Source organism: Eurosta solidaginis, chromosome 2, assembly GCF_040869045.1.
Source record: "Eurosta solidaginis isolate ZX-2024a chromosome 2, ASM4086904v1, whole genome shotgun sequence".
Classification (NCBI taxonomy): domain Eukaryota; kingdom Metazoa; phylum Arthropoda; class Insecta; order Diptera; family Tephritidae; genus Eurosta; species Eurosta solidaginis.
Genome location: NC_090320.1, coordinates 59,799,575 through 59,819,811, shown reverse-complemented (window position 1 = coordinate 59,819,811; position 20,237 = coordinate 59,799,575). Strand labels below are relative to the sequence as shown.

The window sequence follows — 20,237 nt, the reverse complement described above, 5'->3', positions numbered from 1 at the left end:
CAAATTCCCCCCCAACCGGAGAGATGCTACACGATGCCAACGCGGAAGTTAGAAACTGCAACTATCAAAAATAAATACTATCCGCAATTCAATATCTTCGATACTATAAGACTGATATTCGGCTACCAAATATCCTTGGCATGGTAAGTTCCCTTGCCTTTGCCATCTACATCTTCCAGCATGTAATATGAATTTCCTACCCTTTTGATGACCTTTGCTTTGACTCCTTTGGGTGGTAGTTTGGAGTTAAAGAACTGCACCAAGTTACTTTGTGCGAAATTTCTCCTTACCACTAACTGTCCCGGTTTGAAATCACGCAATCGGGTTCTAAGATTATAGCAGGGATGCACCTTAACGTTAAGCTAATCGTTTATCAAAAACATTTCCACCGTTTCCGTTGAAACACTTCGAAACATTATTGATAAAGAAATTATCAAGATAAATTGTATCTCGTTTTTAACCGAAACGAAAAGCTTTCGTTAACGTTAAAAACGTTAACAAAAACGTGATATTTTATGTTTGAATTGTGCTGGCAATGCTATAGCCATGGTGAAGCCGTAAGGTGGCAACAACGAGCGCACATACACACACAAACTCTATGTAATTTGTTTGTGTAATTCGTTGGTGGTAATGTCAAAAATACTCTGAGAAATGTTTGTACTGTCAAAATTCATGAGAAAAGTTGCAATCAGCTTGGCTAATGCTTTCACCTTTAATGACTCCGCCATCAATCAGCTTTGCCAGCATAGTTTGAAATTAATAATCAACATAAACGATTTGATTTCGTTTTGATATGGCAGAAAACGAAACGAAATCATTTCGTTAATTTGACGATCTTAACGTTAATAAACGAAACGAAATGACTTCGTTTCGTTTATTAACGTTGATTATCGTAACGAAATGATATCGTTTCGTTGGTTAAGCATGCCTGGATTATAGGAACGAGCATTTTTGTCATAGGCAGACTGTATTCTTCTCGCAATATCTTCCCTCAGGATAGCGAATTCGTCTTCGCGTTCTATTTTCGCAGTAGCTTCATTCAAGATTTCAAGGTTCCTTAACACTTTGTAATCGTGTCCATTAGTCATCATATTCTGTCCAAAAACTATAAAATAGGGTGATTTCCCTGTAGTATGATGCAAGCTATTCCGAAGTGAGCTATTTATACTACTAATATAACTATCCCAATCCCGCTGATCCTTTCGAAGGAGTGATCGCAACGCCTCTATTATCGACCGGTTTACTCGCTCCGAAGCATTTGCTTGTGGGGAATAAACTGCTGTTTTTACGTGGGTAACGCCATACTTAGTCAGAAATGATGTAAAATCTTTGCTCACAAACTGACTGCCATTCTCCGAAACTATAGTTTCAGGCACACCAAAGCAATCAAATATACTTTCCTTTAGAAACTGTATTATTAGGTTCGATGTAAACTTTTTAAGCGGCTTCAAAAAGGTAAACTTCGAAAAATGGTCTAACACTATGAGGATACCAATATTACCTTTTTTGGATCTAGGAAAGGGTCCTATGAGATCGACATACAAACGCTCGAATGGCCGTTCGCTACTTACTAGCTGACCCATTGGCGGGTGCAGGGCATGTGTCGGCGTTTTCGATGTTTTGCATAACTCGCAAGATAGAACATATTTCCGCACATCTACAACCATTCCCGGCCAAAACAAATTTCTTCTTATACGCTCTAGAGTTTTGGTTATTCCACCATGTGCTGCCGAGGGAGTGTTATGAGCACTATACATCACATCCTTTCTAAGTCCCTCAGGTACCTAAAGTTTCCATGAGTCGGGTTGTAAACTGCCTTCAGTTTCAAACGACGTTCGATGGTATATAAATTTGTCTACTACTCGATAGTCCGGTAATTCTGCCTGTAAAAATTTATCTCGTAACTGCTTATAATCGCTAGCCTCGAATAATTCTGAATCCAGATCTATTTCTGGCAATGCTTCCAAATCTAACGCTTCCATGTTTATCGAGTCAACTTCGTGTATTCGCGATAGTGCATCAGCTACCTTATTTTCGCTCCCTTTTCTGTGTTCTATCGAAAAGTTGAAACCCTGAAGTTTCAGAGCCCATCTTGCTAATCGCCCACTCAAGTCTTTCTGCCGCATTAGCCATTTCAGACTGGCGTGGTCTGTTACCACTTTAAATTCATGACCTTCAATGTAAGCTCTAAACTTTTTTATGGCTAATACGACCGCGAGACACTCCAATTCGGTGACGGTATAGTTTCTTTGGGCTTTATTCAGTTTATGGGACATAAAGGCAATACGCCTTTCATCTCCATTCTCATCACATTGAGCCAAGAGACCACCAACACCGCAATGGCTTGCGTCGCATTGGACTATGAATGGCTTCGCGTAATCGGGATGCAATAAAAATGGAGCTGTAGTAAGCTTCTCCTTGACCGCTTCAAATGAACTTTGAGCCTCCGTATTCCATCTGAACGTTTTTTTCTTCGTCAACAATTCGGTAAGCGGAAATGTCAGACTTGCATAGTCGGAAATAAAGCGCCGGTACCACCCCGTCATTCCTAGAAACTGGCGGATGTGGCGTACATTTTTGGGCACGGGATAATTGGTGATAGCTTCAACCTTATCCGGATCGACTGAGAGCGAACCATTACCTACAACAAAACCCAAATATTTCACTTTACGTAACCCAAAACTACTTTTACTAACGTTTATTGTTAGCCCTGCTTTCTTTATTTGGGTGGCTACTTCCAATAAATGAGTAACGTGTTCTTCGAAAGATTGCGAAACGACCAGCAGGTCATCCAGATACACAAAAACGTGCATTTTAAGGTGGTATGGAATCACTTTGTCCATCTATCGGCACATTGTCTGCGGCGCGTTGCATAGGCCAAAGGACATACGCGTGAACTGATACAACGGTCGATTGGGTACAGTGAAAGCAGTTTTTGGCTTAGATTCTGGCGACAAACGAGTTTGCCAAAAAGCATCCTTAAGGTCAATCTTCGAGATGATTCGTACGGGAGGCAACCTCGATAAAAGTCCGTCGATATTAGGTATCGGATATGCATTTTTAACCGTTAACTCATTTAGTTTACGGGAGTCTAAACAGAATCTGGCTTTCCCTGGCTTCACGACTAATACTCCTGGTGAAGATCATGGCGATCCTTCAGCTTCCTCTATAACGCCTAATTGTAACATGCGGTCTATTTCTTTGCAGAGAATTTTCTCCATAGCTGGTGAAATGGGGTAATACCTCTGTTTCACTGGGGTAGATATTCCCGTGTCTATGGAATGTTCAATCAGGTTTGTGGTGCCTAGGCCTTCTTTCTCAAACGAAGGGAAGGCGGCTATCGCTACTGCTAACTGACGTCTCTGCATCGAGGAAAGCTGTACTACTTCCGTTTCTTCTTCTTCTTCTGCAGAAAACTGGCATAAACTCGCTTCTACCAATACTTTTAAACCAAATGTCTGCCAGAAATCCATGCCGCAGATAATATTAATTGCTGCAGTGGGTACAATCAAAAATTCAAAATTATGCTGCTGATCATTAAATGATATTTTAAGGCTAATCGACCCTGCTACATTTTGCTATTTCCCATCGGCAGTTCTAACTAGTCCAGAGAATTTCCTATATTTCATGTCCGGATTATCTAAAATCTCTTTAGCTAAATGCGACCCTATACAACTTTTATTGGCTCCGCTATCCAGCAATGCCAAATAGCTTGTTCCAAAAAGTGATAAGTTAGCGTAGGGTCTAATATCCGACCCATTAGCCACAATAAACGATATAACATGCTTACGCATGTCTTTTTTGCGCTGCCAAAAGTCATGCATACGCTTACTTAAGCACAACAACAAGAATGTGTACTTTGCCTAGTATAGAGATTTGCAAAACTAAAGAAAGAAACCACTTTACTGAAAACGAACATTTCCTTCTGAGTGCATTCGTATAACTAGTTCTATATAACAAAAAATTTGAAAAACTATAAATATTTGATACAAGTAAGAAAGTCTAAGTTCGGGTGAAACCGAACATTATATACCCAGCTGTGCACTTGAAACGCTGTTGCTGTTTGCTTGTGTGGTTAATAGTGTTATAAGGCTGCGCAATAATACATATTTATATGGTTCTATTCTGAACTCATTTCGTTCATTTTTAGAGCAAATAGTTGTAGCTATAAAAAACAGGTTTGGAGATTTTTGTTCGACCTATGGCATTAAAAGTATTTTGGAAAGAGTAACCAAAAAAGGGTCGGGCCACGCCCATTTTAAAAATTTGCTTATGCCCCTATCACCGTTTACAACTCAACTCTGTTTCAGTTGAAATTTTGCAATTTGGTATGACAGATTACAACTCAATCTGTCACAAAAAAAACAAGTAAGAACGGGACTGTCTTCGGCTGTGCCGAAGACTTCATAGCTTTCATGAATGGGGCTGAACAATAATCTTATCCCGTTGGTAATCTCCGAATAATCGGATGTATAAGATAAGAAATATATAGTGAACAGATCTACATACCTTAACGATTTTTAAGATAAATATAAAATAAAAAACAGGTAGGTAATTTGTGTGAGGATGCAAAGTTTCAGGTTTTTTGTGGTCTGCGTGTAAAAACTATGACTACGAATCACGTATTTCAACAATATATGACGTAAACGTAACTATTTGATGAAATTTGATGAATTTTGAAGCTTCTAGCCGTAAAAAGGGGCAAAAATTAGAGTTTATATGGGGTATATAATATATATACCACCGATCTCTATGATTTTTTCAGACAACAATATATGCTATATACGTAAGCATATGGTGAAATTTGAAGCGTCTAGCTGTTAAAAAGGGGCAGAAATTGCGCAAAGTTTCTTAACTGAACAATCGGTTGTATGAGATATATATTATATATACCACCGATCTCAACGATTTTTTCAGACAACAATATATGCTATACACGTAAGCATTTGGTGAAATTTGAAGCTTCTAGCTGTTAAAATGGGGAAGAAATTGCGCAAAGTTTCTTATCGGAACAATCGGTTGTATGGGATATATACTATATATACCACCGGTATCTATGATTTTCTCAACCCCAGCGGGTTAGGGGATCAGAATATACCCGCGGTAGGTATGCCTGTCGTAAGAGGCGACTAAAATACCAGATTCAAAGGGCTGTGTAGCGCAACCTTTTAGGTTGCCAGCGCAATATATAGCTTCTCCAAACCCAATTGTCAACCTCACCTATCCGCGGCGAATCCTGTTTCACTAACAGACGAGGCTCTGGCGACCCCAAGCTCCTCATGGAACTTGGGGGTAGGGAGGGAGGGAATGGCCTGAAGGTTCAATGTGGCCACATAAATCGTTCCCGAGATGGTCGGGCTAGCACCTTAACGGTGCTATGGTACCGGAGCGTACCGGATTTGTATCCGGCAAAGGACCATCACATCGATAACACTCCCCAAAGCCTTCGGGGAGCAACCTTATCGCTACAACAACAACAACAACATGATTTTCTCAGACAACAATATATGCTATACACGTAAGCATTTGGTGAAATTTGAACATATCTAAACGATTTTTAAGATAAATATAAAATAAAAAATAGGTAGGTAATCTGTGTGAGGATGCAAAGCTTCACGTTTTTTGTGGTCTGCATGTAAAAACTATGACTACGAATCACGTATTTCAAAAATATATGACGTAAACGTAACTATTTGATGAAATTTGATGAATTTTGAAGCTTCTAGCCGTAAAAAAGGGGTCAAAATGACAGTTTATATGAAGTATATAATATATATACCACCGATCTCTATGATTTTTTCAGACAACAATATATGCTATATACTTAAGCATTTTGTGAAATTTGAAGCTTCTAGCTGTTAAGACGGGGCAGAAATTGCGCAGAGTTTCTTATCTGAACAATCGGTTGTATGAGATATATACTATGTATACCACCGATCTCAATGATTTTTTCAGACATCAATATATGCTATACAAGTAAGCATTTGGTGAAATTTGAAGCTTCTAACTGTTAAAATGGGGCCGAAATCGTAAAAAAAATATATATATACTATATATACCATCATATATATATTATATATATCACCGATCTCTATGATTTTTTGATAAAACAATACATACTATATACGTAAGCAATCGGTGAAATTTGAAGCTTATAGCTGTTAAAATGGGGTAGAAATTGCGAAAAGTTTCTTATCTGAACAATCGGTTGTATGAGATATATACTATATATGCAACCGATGTCTATGATTTTTTCAGACAACAATATATGCTATATACGTAAGCAATCAGTGAAATTTGAAGCTTATAGCTGTTAAAATGGGGTAGAAATTGCGAAAAGTTTCTTATCTGAACAATCGGTTGTATGAGATATATACTATATATAAAACCGATCTCTATGATTTTTTCAGACAACAATATATGCTATATACGTAAGCAATCGGTGAAATTTGAAGCTTATAGCTGTTAAAATGGGGTAGAAATTGCGAAAAGTTTCTTATCTGAACAATCGGTTGTATGAGATATACACTATATATACAACCGATATCTATGATTTTTTCAGACAACAATATATGCTATATACGTAAGTATTCGGTGAAATTTGAAGCTTCTAGCTGTTAAAATTTTTTTGGTTTCGTGACGAAATTAATATACCATTTCATTTTCATGAAAGGTATAAAAATAGGTAGGTAATCTGTGTGAGGATGCAAAGCTTCACGTTTTTTGTGGTCTGCATGTAAAAACTATGACTACGAATCACGTATTTCAAAAATATATGACGTAAACGTAACTATTTGATGAAATTTGATGAATTTTGAAGCTTCTAGCCGTAAAAAAGGGGTCAAAATGACAGTTTATATGAAGTATATAATATATATACCACCGATCTCTATGATTTTTTCAGACAACAATATATGCTATATACGTAAGCATTTTGTGAAATTTGAAGCTTCTAGCTGTTAAAACGGGGCAGAAATTGCGCAGAGTTTCTTATCTGAACAATCGGTTGTATGAGATATATACTATGTATACCACCGATCTCAATGATTTTTTCAGACATCAATATATGCTATACACGTAAGCATTTGGTGAAATTTGAAGCTTCTAGCTGTTAAAATGGGGCCGAAATCGTAAAAAAAATATATATATACTATATATACCATCATATATATATTATATATATCACCGATCTCTATGATTTTTTGACAAAACAATACATACTATATACGTAAGCAATCGGTGAAATTTGAAGCTTATAGCTGTTAAAATGGGGTAGAAATTGCGAAAAGTTTCTTATCTGAACAATCGGTTGTATGAGATATATACTATATATGCAACCGATGTCTATGATTTTTTCAGACAACAATATATGCTATATACGTAAGCAATCAGTGAAATTTGAAGCTTATAGCTGTTAAAATAGGGTAGAAATTGCGAAAAGTTTCTTATCTGAACAATCGGTTGTATGAGATATATACTATATATACAACCGATCTCTATGATTTTTTCAGACAACAATATATGCTATATACGTAAGCAATCGGTGAAATTTGAAGCTTATAGCTGTTAAAATGGGGTAGAAATTGCGAAAAGTTTCTTATCTGAACAATCGGTTGTATGAGATATACACTATATATACAACCGATATCTATGATTTTTTCAGACAACAATATATGCTATATACGAAAGTATTCGGTGAAATTTGAAGCTTCTAGCTGTTAAAATGGGGCTAAAATTTGCAAAAATATATATATATATACTATATATATATACTATATATACGCTTCCCAAGGCAGTCGGTTCTATGTACCGGAGCGACTCGGGATTTTTCCCGACCAAGGACTGTCATTTCAGTGTCATTTGTTTCGTCCGTCCCACAAATTGTCATCCTCCCAGCAGCTCCTTGCAGCAGGACTGCTACATATTCTCTTACTCCGGGAAGGTATCGAACCCAATCCGGGTCCGTCTCCTGACCCCGGTCATGAGAAATGGTTTTGCTGCATTTGCCAGAAAAGAATCTTTTTAGGACGGTCATACTCTGTTCAGTGTGTCTCGTGCAAGGGATGGTTGCATCGGACAGGTTGTTCTGGGCTTGATCTCAAAACCCGACGTCCACGTAACTTTTATAAATCTTTTGTGGCTCCTTGCTGCTCACGCCCAAGGGCGTCCCGTAGTCTACGCCTAAGCGTATCCCCACTACCTTCCAGCAGCTTCGCTGCTCAGCAAGCCACAACAAGTACCCGCTGCTGCTCGCGCCCCACGGCGCCAACAACTCAAATAGCTGATACCACTCATGACTACTACCTTCGTAGTAGAGCTGGTAGCAATGCTGAGCATCAGCCCCTGCCTCCGTCTTCTTCTCCCCCCCCCCTCTTTTCTGGCAGCAATCGTGCAGGTCAGGGAAACAGACTCTTAGTCCCTGCCTCCGTTTGCACCGTCTGCCAGCACAGAATATATAGGTTTGCGACATCCGCTCAATGCAGCTCCTGCCTTGGGTGGTGCCACTTTCCTAGATGTTCTGGTCTCCGCGACGGCAACCCCCCGACGGGTTTCATCGCGCCATGTTGCCAGGTCGCAAACCCAAATCATCCGGGTACCCCAATGCTTGCCCAAGGGCGCCCAGTCCCAAGGCCACAACAGCAATTGCGTCCTGGCCTTCCACAGCCTAGGCGTAGTCACCCCTCACTTACCCCTAGAGTGGCGGCGTCACCCCTCATGCACTTCAGAATTCTGCAGTTCAACTGTAATGGACTAACTGGGAAGATTACGGAGATAGTCGATTTCATGAAGCGGCACAACATCCGCATTGCTGCGCTTCAAGAGACTAAACTCACAGCAAGATCTGCATTGCAGACCTGCTCTGGTTATAATGTCCACAGGAAAGACCGCGAGAGCGGAAATGGAGGCGGCCTCGCGTTTATTATACACCACTCTGTGCAATATCATATATTTGATCCTGGCATCGACCGCAGTGACAATGTCTTAGAACGTCAAGGCCTATCTGTCCGGTCAGGCGATGCAAATCTAGAAATCATCAACATCTATATCCCTCCTGTCACCTGTTGCCCCAGTGGATACCGCCCTAATATCGAGGCCTTACTCACTGGCAACAATCGCATTATCTTAGGCGATTTCAATGCCCATCACGACCTATGGCATTCAAACTTGCGGGCGGACAGTAGGGGTGAGATGTTGGCGGATCAAATAGACGAAACGACGTTCTGCACAATAAACGGAGACGCCCCCACACGTATGGTAGGAAGCTGTCATAGCTCGCCAGATATCTCAATCGTGAGCGCAGAACTCGTAAACTGCGTCAACTGGCAGCCGATGGTAACATTGGCATCCGACCACCTGCCCATACTTATTTCGTTCGAACGTACTGCCGACTTCATCGTCACCGAAAAACGCACTTTCATAAACTTCAAAAAAGGAAAGTGGGAAGAATATAAATCTGCAACAGACAGCAGCTTTGCTGCCCTCCCTATCCCGACTGATGCCCGCCAAGGGGAGCGTGCCTTCCGTAAGGTCATTGAATCCGCCTCGGCACATTTCATTCCCGCCGGGAGAATTCCCGAAATCCGGCCCCACTTCCCGGCGGAGGCCGCGAGCTTAGCGAGGGAACGCGACCTTATAAGACAGCTTGATCCAGGCGACCCCCAAATAAGGGATATAAACCAACGCATCAGATTGCTTGTGGACGAACACAAGCGGGCGAAATGGGAAGAGCACCTAAGAGGTTGTAACCTCTCTACCGGTGTAGGTAAACTTTGGTCCACCGTAAAGTCCCTAACGAATCCGACTAAGCACAAAGACAAAGTTTCCATCGCCTTTGGCGATAAGGTGCTGTCGGATGCGAAAAAATGCGCGAGCGCTTTCTGCCGACAATATATAATGCATCCTACGGTCGACAAAGATAGACGGAGAGCCAATAGACACGCACATAAACACAAACTCAGCGCGTCACCAATTACCATCACCGCTAGAGAGGTTGAGGACGCCATTGGTCGCGCTAAACCATCCAAAGCAGTGGGCCCAGACGGCATAGCCATGCCGATGCTTAAAAACCTAGGGAAAGAGGGTTTCAAATACTTAGCGCATGTCTTCAACCTGTCTCTTTCCACCTTTGTCATACCCGAGAAATGGAAAATGGCCAAGGTGGTCCCGCTACTAAAGCCTGGGAAACCAGCTAACGTAGGTGAGTCATATCGTCCGATATCTCTCCTATCGCCAGTGGCAAAGACGCTTGAAGCCATTTTGCTCCCTTATTTCCAAGCACATTTGCAGCTAGCCCCTCATCAGCATGGCTTCAGAAAACTCCATAGCACTACCTCCGCGCTAAATGTCATTAGCACCCAGATAAATTGCGGTTTGAATCAATATCCCCACCATAGAACAGTAGTCGTAGCGTTAGACCTATCAAAAGCTTTTGATACGGTCAACCATGGCTCGTTACTGCAAGACCTGGAAGGGTCCACCCTTCCCCCATGTCTTAAAAGGTGGACCGCAAATTATCTGGGTGGTCGGCAGGCATCGGTGCAATTCAGAAACGAAACATCAAAACAAAGGAGAATTAAACAAGGGGTGCCACAGGGTGGTGTCCTATCCCCGCTTTTGTTTAATTTCTACATATCTAAGCTACCTTCACCACCGGAAGGAGTCACAATCGTTTCCTACGCCGATGACTGCACAATAATGGCCACAGGCCCAGGCCCAAAGATCGATGAGCTATGCAATAAAATAAACGGCTATCTCCCTGATCTCTCCAGTTTTTTCGCCTCGCGAAACCTGGCATTGTCACCGACTAAATCTTCCGCGACCTTATTTACAACATGGACGCCCCAAATGTCGACCATATTGAACATCCACGTCGATGGCACTACGCTACCGACTGTCCTACACCCCAAAATCTTGGGTGTGACGTTTGATCAGGATCTACATTTTGGTGCGCACGCAACCGCAATTGTTCCAAGAATTCAGAGCCGTAATAAAATCCTCAAATCCCTTGCTGGCAGTACCTGGGGAAAAGATAAAGAAACGCTCTTGACCACATACAAAGCAATTAGCCAGCCGATTACGTGCTACGCGTCACCCATATGGTCGCCAAGCCTAAAAACCACCCACTGGAAGAAACTACAGGCCTGCCAAAATACTGCTCTCAGAATCGCCACGGGCTGTCTTCTTATGTCCCCAGAACACCATCTGCATAATGAGGCGAGAATACTCCCCATCAGGGAGAGAAATGAGATGCTGACTAAACAGTTTCTGTTAAATACCCAGAAACCTGGGCATCCCAACAGACATCTGATTGACGAACCAGCACCGCCTAGGGGCCTAAGGAGTCATCTCCGTAAGCATTTTGAGGAAATACGGCACCTGAGAACCCACCCGTAAGAAGCGGAAAAACACAAGCAGGTCCTTGGTGAACTCCATAGACAGGCGTCGGACCTTTATGTCGGGAATTGCCCGGTGAATCCAGTACTTGAAGAAAAATATCCAGAACTCGCAGAAGAGGAACGCATACTCCCCAGGGAAACGCGTGTCACTCTTGCTCAACTTCGTTCTGGATACTGTAACAGGTTAAACTCTTACCTATCCAGAATCAACCCCGACATACAAAATGTATGCCCTGCTTGCAATGTGTCCCCACATGACATCAACCATCTCTTTAATTGTAATGTGGAACCAACGCCTCTAACACCCCTTTCCTTATGGTCCACCCCTGTTGAAACGGCAAGTTTCCTTGGACTCCCGTTAGAGGATATTGATGACAATTTGTGATCGGTCGCGCCTATTGGGTGGGGCGAGCATTGCTACAACAACAACAACTATATATACCACCATATATATACTATATATACCACCGATCTTTATGATTTTTTCAGACAACAATATATGCTATATATGTAAGCATTCGTTGAAATTTGAAGCCTCTGGCTCTTAAAATAGGGCAGTAATTACGAAAAGTTCCTTATCTGAACAATCGGTTGTGGGGGATATATACTATATATACGACCGATCTCATAAATTTTTTAGGCAACAATATGTGCAATATACGAAAGTATATGGTGAAGTTTGAAGCTTCAATCTGTTAAATTGGGTAAGATATTACAAAAATCCTCTTTTTCTGAAAAATCGGTTGTATGGAGGATATATGCTATAGTGGTCCGATCCGGTCGGTTCCGACAAATGTCTAATCGGACACCCAAATACACCCGCTCACCAAATTTTATCAAGATATCTCAAAAATTGAGGGACTAGTTTCCATACAAACAGACAGACGGACAGACGGACAGACGGACATGGCTAAATCAACTCAGCTCTTCAACCTGATTATTTCGGTATACTAAATGGTGGGTCTATCTATTTTCCTTTAAGGACTTACAATTTTTGGTTTCGTGATTATTAATATACCATTTCATTTTCATGAAAGGTATAAAAATAGGTAGGTAATCTGTGTGAGGATGCAAAGCTTCACGTTTTTTGTGGTCTGCATGTAAAAACTATGACTACGAATCACGTATTTCAAAAATATATGACGTAAACGTAACTATTTGATGAAATTTGATGAATTTTGAAGCATCTAGCCGTAAAAAAGGGGTCAAAATGACAGTTTATATGAAGTATATAATATATATACCACCGATCTCTATGATTTTTTCAGACAACAATATATGCTATATACGTAAGCATTTTGTGAAATTTGAAGCTTCTAGCTGTTAAAACGGGGCAGAAATTGCGCAGAGTTTCTTATCTGAACAATCGGTTGTATGAGATATATACTATGTATACCACCGATCTCAATGATTTTTTCAGACATCAATATATGCTATACACGTAAGCATTCGTTGAAATTTGAAGCCTCTGGCTCTTAAAATAGGGCAGTAATTACGAAAAGTTCCTTATCTGAACAATCGGTTGTGGGGGATATATACTATATATACGACCGATCTCATAAATTTTTTTAGGCAACAATATGTGCAATATACGAAAGTATATGGTGAAGTTTGAAGCTTCAATCTGTTAAATTGGGTAAGATATTACAAAAATCCTCTTTTTCTGAAAAATCGGTTGTATGGAGGATATATGCTATAGTGGTCCGATCCGGTCGGTTCCGACAAATGTCTAATCGGACACCCAAATACACCCGCTCACCAAATTTTATCAAGATATCTCAAAAATTGAGGGACTAGTTTGCATACAAACAGACAGACGGAGAGACGGACAGACGGACATGGCTAAATCAACTCAGCTCTTCAACCTGATTATTTCGGTATACTAAATGGTGGGTATATCTATTTTCCTTTAAGGACTTACAATTTTTGGTTTCGTGACGAAATTAATATACCATTTCATTTTCATGAAAGGTATAAAAATTACGCTTGAAATTGTCTAGTCTTACAACTTTTTGTGGCATTACCGTTTTCAACATTGTGTTGGTGTAGTTGTCCAAGACATCAAAATCTGACAACTGATTACTAGAAGTTGTCTCATACAATTTTTCAGTTGTTTGGAAAAACGGTACCGTTCTACAAGACGGTTGACCACCTAATTTTTAACAAAAATTTTCAAAGTTGGTATCAAAAGACACGTTTTGACCTCCGTTTTTAGAAGCCGAAAGCAAAAATTAAAAATTTAAATTTGTAAGAAAAATTAAAAAAGAGCACGACGCAAATTGGAAGAGAAGTTCGGCCTAAAATCTCTTCGGAGGTTATCGCGCCTTACATTTTTTTTTTTTTTTATGTATATGGCAACATAGGTACTTTCGTACAAAGCTGTCGCAGCAACTTCTTTTGTTCATTTGACTACTAAAACGGTCAATTACGAATCAACGATTTGTGCGCAGTTGATTCAACATCTTGTTGCGATGGATAAAAATTAATAGAAATTTCGGTTGAATTGACCCGTATTTTGCTTGTCTTTTTCTCGCCAGTCTTTTTCTTTCAGTGTAATTAGGTAGGTACTAGTCATCACACTCCTCATCAATCTAGGGCGTTGATCAGACAAATAAAAGCGTTGGGCGAGTGAAATTTCTAAAAATGTGAGGCGTAGCATAACCTGATTAAGTTCAGTTGGTCTTACATATATATGACTATCAATAGAAATTTGACGCGTCCAACGCTTTTAATTGTCTGATCAACGTCCTAGATTGATGAGGAGTATGATGACTAGTACCTAGGACCTACCTAATTAGTTTCTAGCTTTTAGTATTATTATTACTTCATGTAAGTATTGTTTTCAATAAAACCGTTCAACTTAAAATTTTTTATACTCAGAGTGCTTTGCACACAGAGTATATAACCTTGATTGGATAACGGTTGGTTGTACAGGTACAAAGGAATCGAGATAGATAGAGACTTCCATATATCAAAATCATCAGTATCGAAAAAAAATTTGATTGAGCCATGTCTGTCCGTCTGTCCGTTAACACGATAACTTGAGTAAATATTAAGATATCTTCACCAAATTTCGTACACGAGCTTATCTGGATTCCAGAATAGATTGGTATTGAAAATGAGCGAAATCCGATGATAACCACGCCCACTTTTTATATATATAATGTTTTGGAAAACACAAAAAACCTGATTATTTAGTAAATAATACACCTAGAATGTTGAAATTTACGGTGTGGACTGATATTCAGACTCTTGATAAAAATTTGTTTAAAATGGGCGTGGCACCGCCCACTTGTGATAAAATCAGTTTTACAAATATTGTTAATCATAAATCAAAAATCGTTAATCCTATCGTAACAAAATTCGGCAGAGAGATTGCCTTTACTATAAGGAATTTTTAAAAGGGTCGTGGACGAATAAAATAAGCTATATCTTTGCAAAAAACAGCTTGATATCAATGGTATTTCATTTCCCAAGTGGATTTATAACAATAAATAGGAATAACTTCAAATTTAAAAAAATGGGCGTGTCACCGCCCCTTTTATGACTAAGCAATTTTCTATCTTTCGGGGGCCATAACTCGAAGAAAAATTTACATATTGTAACAAAATTGTGTACACACATTTTCCTTATAGCAGGAAATATTTTTAGAACAAATGGACGAGATCGGCTAAAGACCACGCCCACTTTTATATAAAAGATTTTTAAAAGGGTCGTAGAGGAAAATAATAAGCTATAACTTAGCAAAAAATAGTTTTGAATCAATGATATTTTACTTATCAAGTTTTACTGTAAGAGGAAACGGGGAGACATTTTTTTTTTAAACGGGCGGTGCCACGTGTTATGTAGAAAAGTAATTTATCTGAAATGAAATATACAATTGAAGCTCACGCTGAGTATATAATGTTCAGTTGCACCCGAACTTAGACACCCTTACTTGTTTTAAATTATTTTATTTGATTAATCATTCTTCTACCTTTTGTGGGCTATAACTGAAAGAAGAATTGACTTATCGTCAAAAAACTTGGTAGGTACACTTATTTTCTTTACAAAGCGATACATCTATCTTCTAATATATAAAATTCCTCTGTCACGGTTTTAGAGGCTGAACTCCTCCGAAACGGCTGAACCGATTCTCATGAAATTTTGTGAGCATATTGGGTAGGTCAGAGAATCGGCCAACGTCTACCTTTTTTCGCTACGTGCCTAGGGTCTTGAGATCAAAACGTGGACCCGGGTACCCCTAGAATGTGTTTATACAATATGGATATCAAATGAAAGCTGTTGATGAGTGCTATAGTAAAGGATAACTTTCATACCCCTGGGTGACTAGGATCTCGAGATATAGGCCAAAACGTCGACCCGGGTACCCCTAGAATGTGTTTTTGACAATATGGATATCAAATGAAAGCTGTTGATGAGTGCTATGGTACAGAATAATTTTCATACCACTGGGGGGCTATGGTCTCGAGATATAGCCCAAAACGTGGACCCGGGCACCCCTAGAAAGTTTTTATACAATATGGAGATCAAATGAAAGCTGTTGATGAGTGCTATAGTACAGGATAATTTTCATACAACTGGGAAGCTAGGGTCTCGAGATATATCCCAAAACGTGGACCCGGGTACCCCTAGAATGTGTTTATACAATATGGATATCAGATGAAAGCTGTTGATTAGTGCTACAGGATAATTTTCATGCAACTTGGAGGCAGGGTCTCGAGATATAGCCCAAAACGTGGACCCGGGTACCCCTAGAATGTGTTTATACAATATGGATATCAAATGAAAACTGATGAAGAGTGTTATAGTACAGGATAATTTTCATACAACTGGGAAGCTAGGGTCTCGAGATATAGCCCAAAACGTGGACCCTGGTACCCCTAGAATGTGTTTGTACAATATTGATATCAAATGAAAACTGTTGATGAGTGCTATAATAGTACAGGGTAATTTTAATACAAGTGGGAGGGTAGGGTCTCGAGATAAAGCCCAAAACGTGGACCCGGGTACCCCTAGAATGTGTTTATACAATATGGATACCAAATGAAAGCTGTTGATGAGGGCTATAGTACAGGATAATTTTCATACAAGTGGGAGGCTAGGGTCTCGAGATATATCCCAAAACGTGGACCCGGATACTCCTAGAATGTGTTTTTATATTATGGGTATCAAAATGAAGCTGTTGATGTGTGCTATAATGCAGAGTAAGTTTTACACCGCTGAGTGACTAGGGTCTCGAGATATAGCCAAAAAAGACTCGGATACCCCTAGAATATGTGTGTATTATGGATATCAAATGAAAGCTGTTGCTGAGAGCTCAAAGTTCATTGTGATATTCGATATAGTCACAAAACTGGCAAAACTGATAAATATGCATGCGAAGCCGAAATAAAGACAAGAATTAATAATACCCACATACCTATTTACATACGGACTCTTCGACTTGCCTGAAATTTCGTATATAAATTTGCCTATTTTAGTATTTACGATGCTTTTTTCCGAGAAGTATACCAGAGACGGACTGGGACTTGGATTAGGACTAGGACTGGGACTAAGACTGAGACGCGGAATGGGACTGGAACAAAATACATACCACCCTCTGGGACTGGCAATAAGAGATGAAGAAGAAGGAGAAAAACTTGAGAGAAGAGAAAATAGAGGTGACCGAGAAAGAGATAGAATGAGACGAAGATGGAGATGAAGCGAAAAAGACGGAGGGAGGAGTGAATAAAAAGGTTAGGAAAAAGTGTAGAGGGATAGGGCAGATTTAGACGGAAAAAGCTTATTTAAATGTCTGCAGATAGGCCAAGTTTAGGGCAGAACAACGTCTGCCGGGTCTGCTAGTTTTTAATAAAATTGGCAATATCGTTTTATAAACACGACCACTCAATCTATAGCATAGACTTGACTTGGTTTGATTTAGCAACCTAGCCTTTATTACACTTCACTTGGCACATTCAATCTCCATTGTACTTAGTTTTATTCGCAATTACGTAACTACGCTTCTTAACCATCTCATTATGGCTGCGATGACATCGCACGCTTCCGTGCATTTTTATATAATTTCGTGCATATGACCCACAACTGTCTCGGGGGTGTAATCTACCCCAAATATGCTGCGCAGTCTACATCTACAGTTGCAGGACCTCAGGAATTCAAAAAAGACGTAGAACACATCCTCTTTGTTTCGCCTCCTCAGTATGTTATTTTCACGTGTTTGAAGCGGTTACGGTATTCCTTACAACATCCATGCCCGGTAAGGAACTAGGATAGATAGACCTGGCTCGTCAATTAAGACGGCGCATAGACTGAATGTGTCCATAGTGTTCATTATTGTATTAATTAAATAATACGAAAATTGTACTTTGTAGGAATAATTGAGCACACTAAACGATTTTTTATAGAAAACTTTACTAATTACTTCATTAACTTTATATGTAAAATCTCTTTTCTTAATGGAAAATAATTTTCTTTGTTACGTTTTATAACTTTTTAATGCCAATCAGTTACATCGGCTGTCACTTTCAAAACGTCCTATTTAGCAAACTTTTGAAAAAATGCGCTATATTTAAATTCAAAAACCTTTTCAACAAGTAAGGAAGGCTAAGTTCGGGTGTAACCGAACATTACATACTCAGTTGAGAGCTGTGGGGACAAAGTAAGGGAAATCACCATGTCGTAAAAGGAACCTAGGGTAACCCTGGAATGTGTTTGTATGACATGTCTATCAAATGAAAGGCACTAAAGAGTATTTTATGAGGGAGTGTGCCATAGATCTATAGATGGACGCCATTTAGGGATATCGCCATAAAGGTGGACCAGGCCTGACTCGAGAATTTGTTTGTACGATATGGGTATCAAATGAAATGTGTTAATGACAATTTTAAAAGGGAGTGGGCCTAAGTTCTATAGGTGGACGCATTTCGGAATATCGTTATAAAACTGGACCTGGGTTGACTCTAGAATGCGTTTGTACAATATGGGTGTCAAACGAAAAGTGCAATAAGTGTTTTAAAAGGGAGTGGGCCTTTGTTCTATGGGTGGACGCCTTTTCGGGATATCGCCATAAACGTGGACCAGGGGTGGCTCTAGAATGCGTTTGTACAATATGGGTATCAAATGAAAGGTTTTAATGAGTATTTTAAAAGGGAGTGGGCCTTAGTTCTATAGGTGGATGCCCTTTCGAGATATCGCCATAAAGGTTGGCCAGGGGTGACTCTAGAATTTTTGTGTACGATATGGGTATCAAATGAAAGGTGTTAATGAGTATTTTAAAAGGGCGTGGGCCTTAGTTCTACAGGTGGACACCTTTTCGAGATATCGCCATAAAGGTGGACCAGGGGTGACTCTAGAATTTGTTTGTACGATATGGATATCAAATGAAAGGTGTTAATGAGTATTTTAAAAGGGAGTGTGCCTTAGTTCTATAGGTGGATGCCCTTTCGAGATATCGCCATAAAGGTAGACCAGGGGTGACTCTAGAATTTGTTTGTACGATATGGGTATCAAATGAAAGGTGTTAATGAGTATTTTAAAAGGGAGTGGGCCTTAGTTCTATAGGTGGATGCCGTTTCGAGATATCGCCATAAAGGTGGACCAGGGGTGACTCTAGAATTTTTGTGTACGATATGGGTATCAAATGAAAGGTGTTAATGAGTATTTTAAAAGGGCGTGGGCCTTAGTTCTATAGGTGGACGCCTTTTCGAGATATCGCCATAAAGGTGGACCAGGGGTGACTCTAGAATATGTTTGTACGATATGGGTATCAAATGAAAGGTGCTAATGAGTATTTTAAAAGGGTGTGGGCCTTAGTTCTATAGGTGGACGCCTTTTCGAGATATCGCCATAAAGGTGGACCAGGGGTGACTCTAGAATTTTTGTGTACGATATGGGTATCAAATGAAAGGTGTTAATGAGTATTTTAAAAGAGAGTGGGTCTTAGTTCTATAGGTGGACGCCTTTTCGAGATATCTCCATAAAGGTAGACCAGGGGTGACTCTAGAATGCGTTTGTACGATATGGGTATCAAATGAAAGGTGTTAATGAGTATTTTAAAAGGGCGTGGGCCTTAGTTCTATAGGTGGACGCTTTTTCGAGATATCGCCATAAAGGTGGACCAGGGGTGACTCTAGAATTTGTTTGTACGATATGGGTATCAAATGAAAGGTGTTAATGAGTATTTTAAAAGGGAGTGGGCCTTAGTTCTATAGGTGGATGCCCTTTCGAGATATCGCCATAAAGGTGGGCCAGGGGTGACTCTAGAATTTTTGTGTACGATATGGGTATCAAATGAAAGGTGTTAAGGAGTATTTTAAAAGGGCGTGGGCCTTAGTTCTATAGGTGGACGCCTTTTCGAGATATCGACATAAAGGTAGACCAGGGGTGACTCTAGAATTTGTTTGTACGGTATGGGTATCAAATGAAAGGTGTTAATGAGTATTTTAAAAGGGAGTGGGCCTTAGTTCTATAGGTGGATGCCCTTTCGAGATATCGCCATAAAGGTGGGCCAGGGGTGACTATAGAATTTTTGTGTACGATATGGGTATCAAATGAAAGGTGTTAATGAGTATTTTAAAAAGGAGTGGGCCTTAGTTCTATATGTGGACGCCTTTTCGAGATATCGCCATAAACGTGGACCAGGGGTGACTCTAGAATGTGTTTGTAGGATATGGGTATCAAATTAAAGGTATTAATGAGGGTTTTAAAAGGGAGTGGCCCTTAGTTGTATATGTGAAGGCGTTTTCGAGATATCTACCAAAATGTGGACCAGGGTGATCCAGAACATCATCTGTCGGGTACCGCTAATTTATTTATATACGTAATACCACGTACATTATT

At 39.9% G+C, this 20,237-nt stretch overlaps 1 protein-coding gene across 9 annotated transcripts in view; it reads left to right on the top strand.

The window, feature by feature from the left end:
- The window catches only part of LOC137239827 (serine-rich adhesin for platelets), a 133,448-nt gene that overhangs the window by 25,230 nt on the left and 87,981 nt on the right, over window positions 1–20,237 (top strand). The window contains exon 1 of one of the 9 annotated variants that reach the window (XM_067765534.1): window positions 8,684–9,184. The exons of the other annotated variants lie outside the window; for them this stretch is intronic. The gene's annotated coding sequence lies outside the window, so the exon portion shown is untranslated. Of the gene's footprint in view, window positions 1–8,683; window positions 9,185–20,237 lie in introns of those variants that run through there. 9 annotated transcript variants of the gene reach the window in all.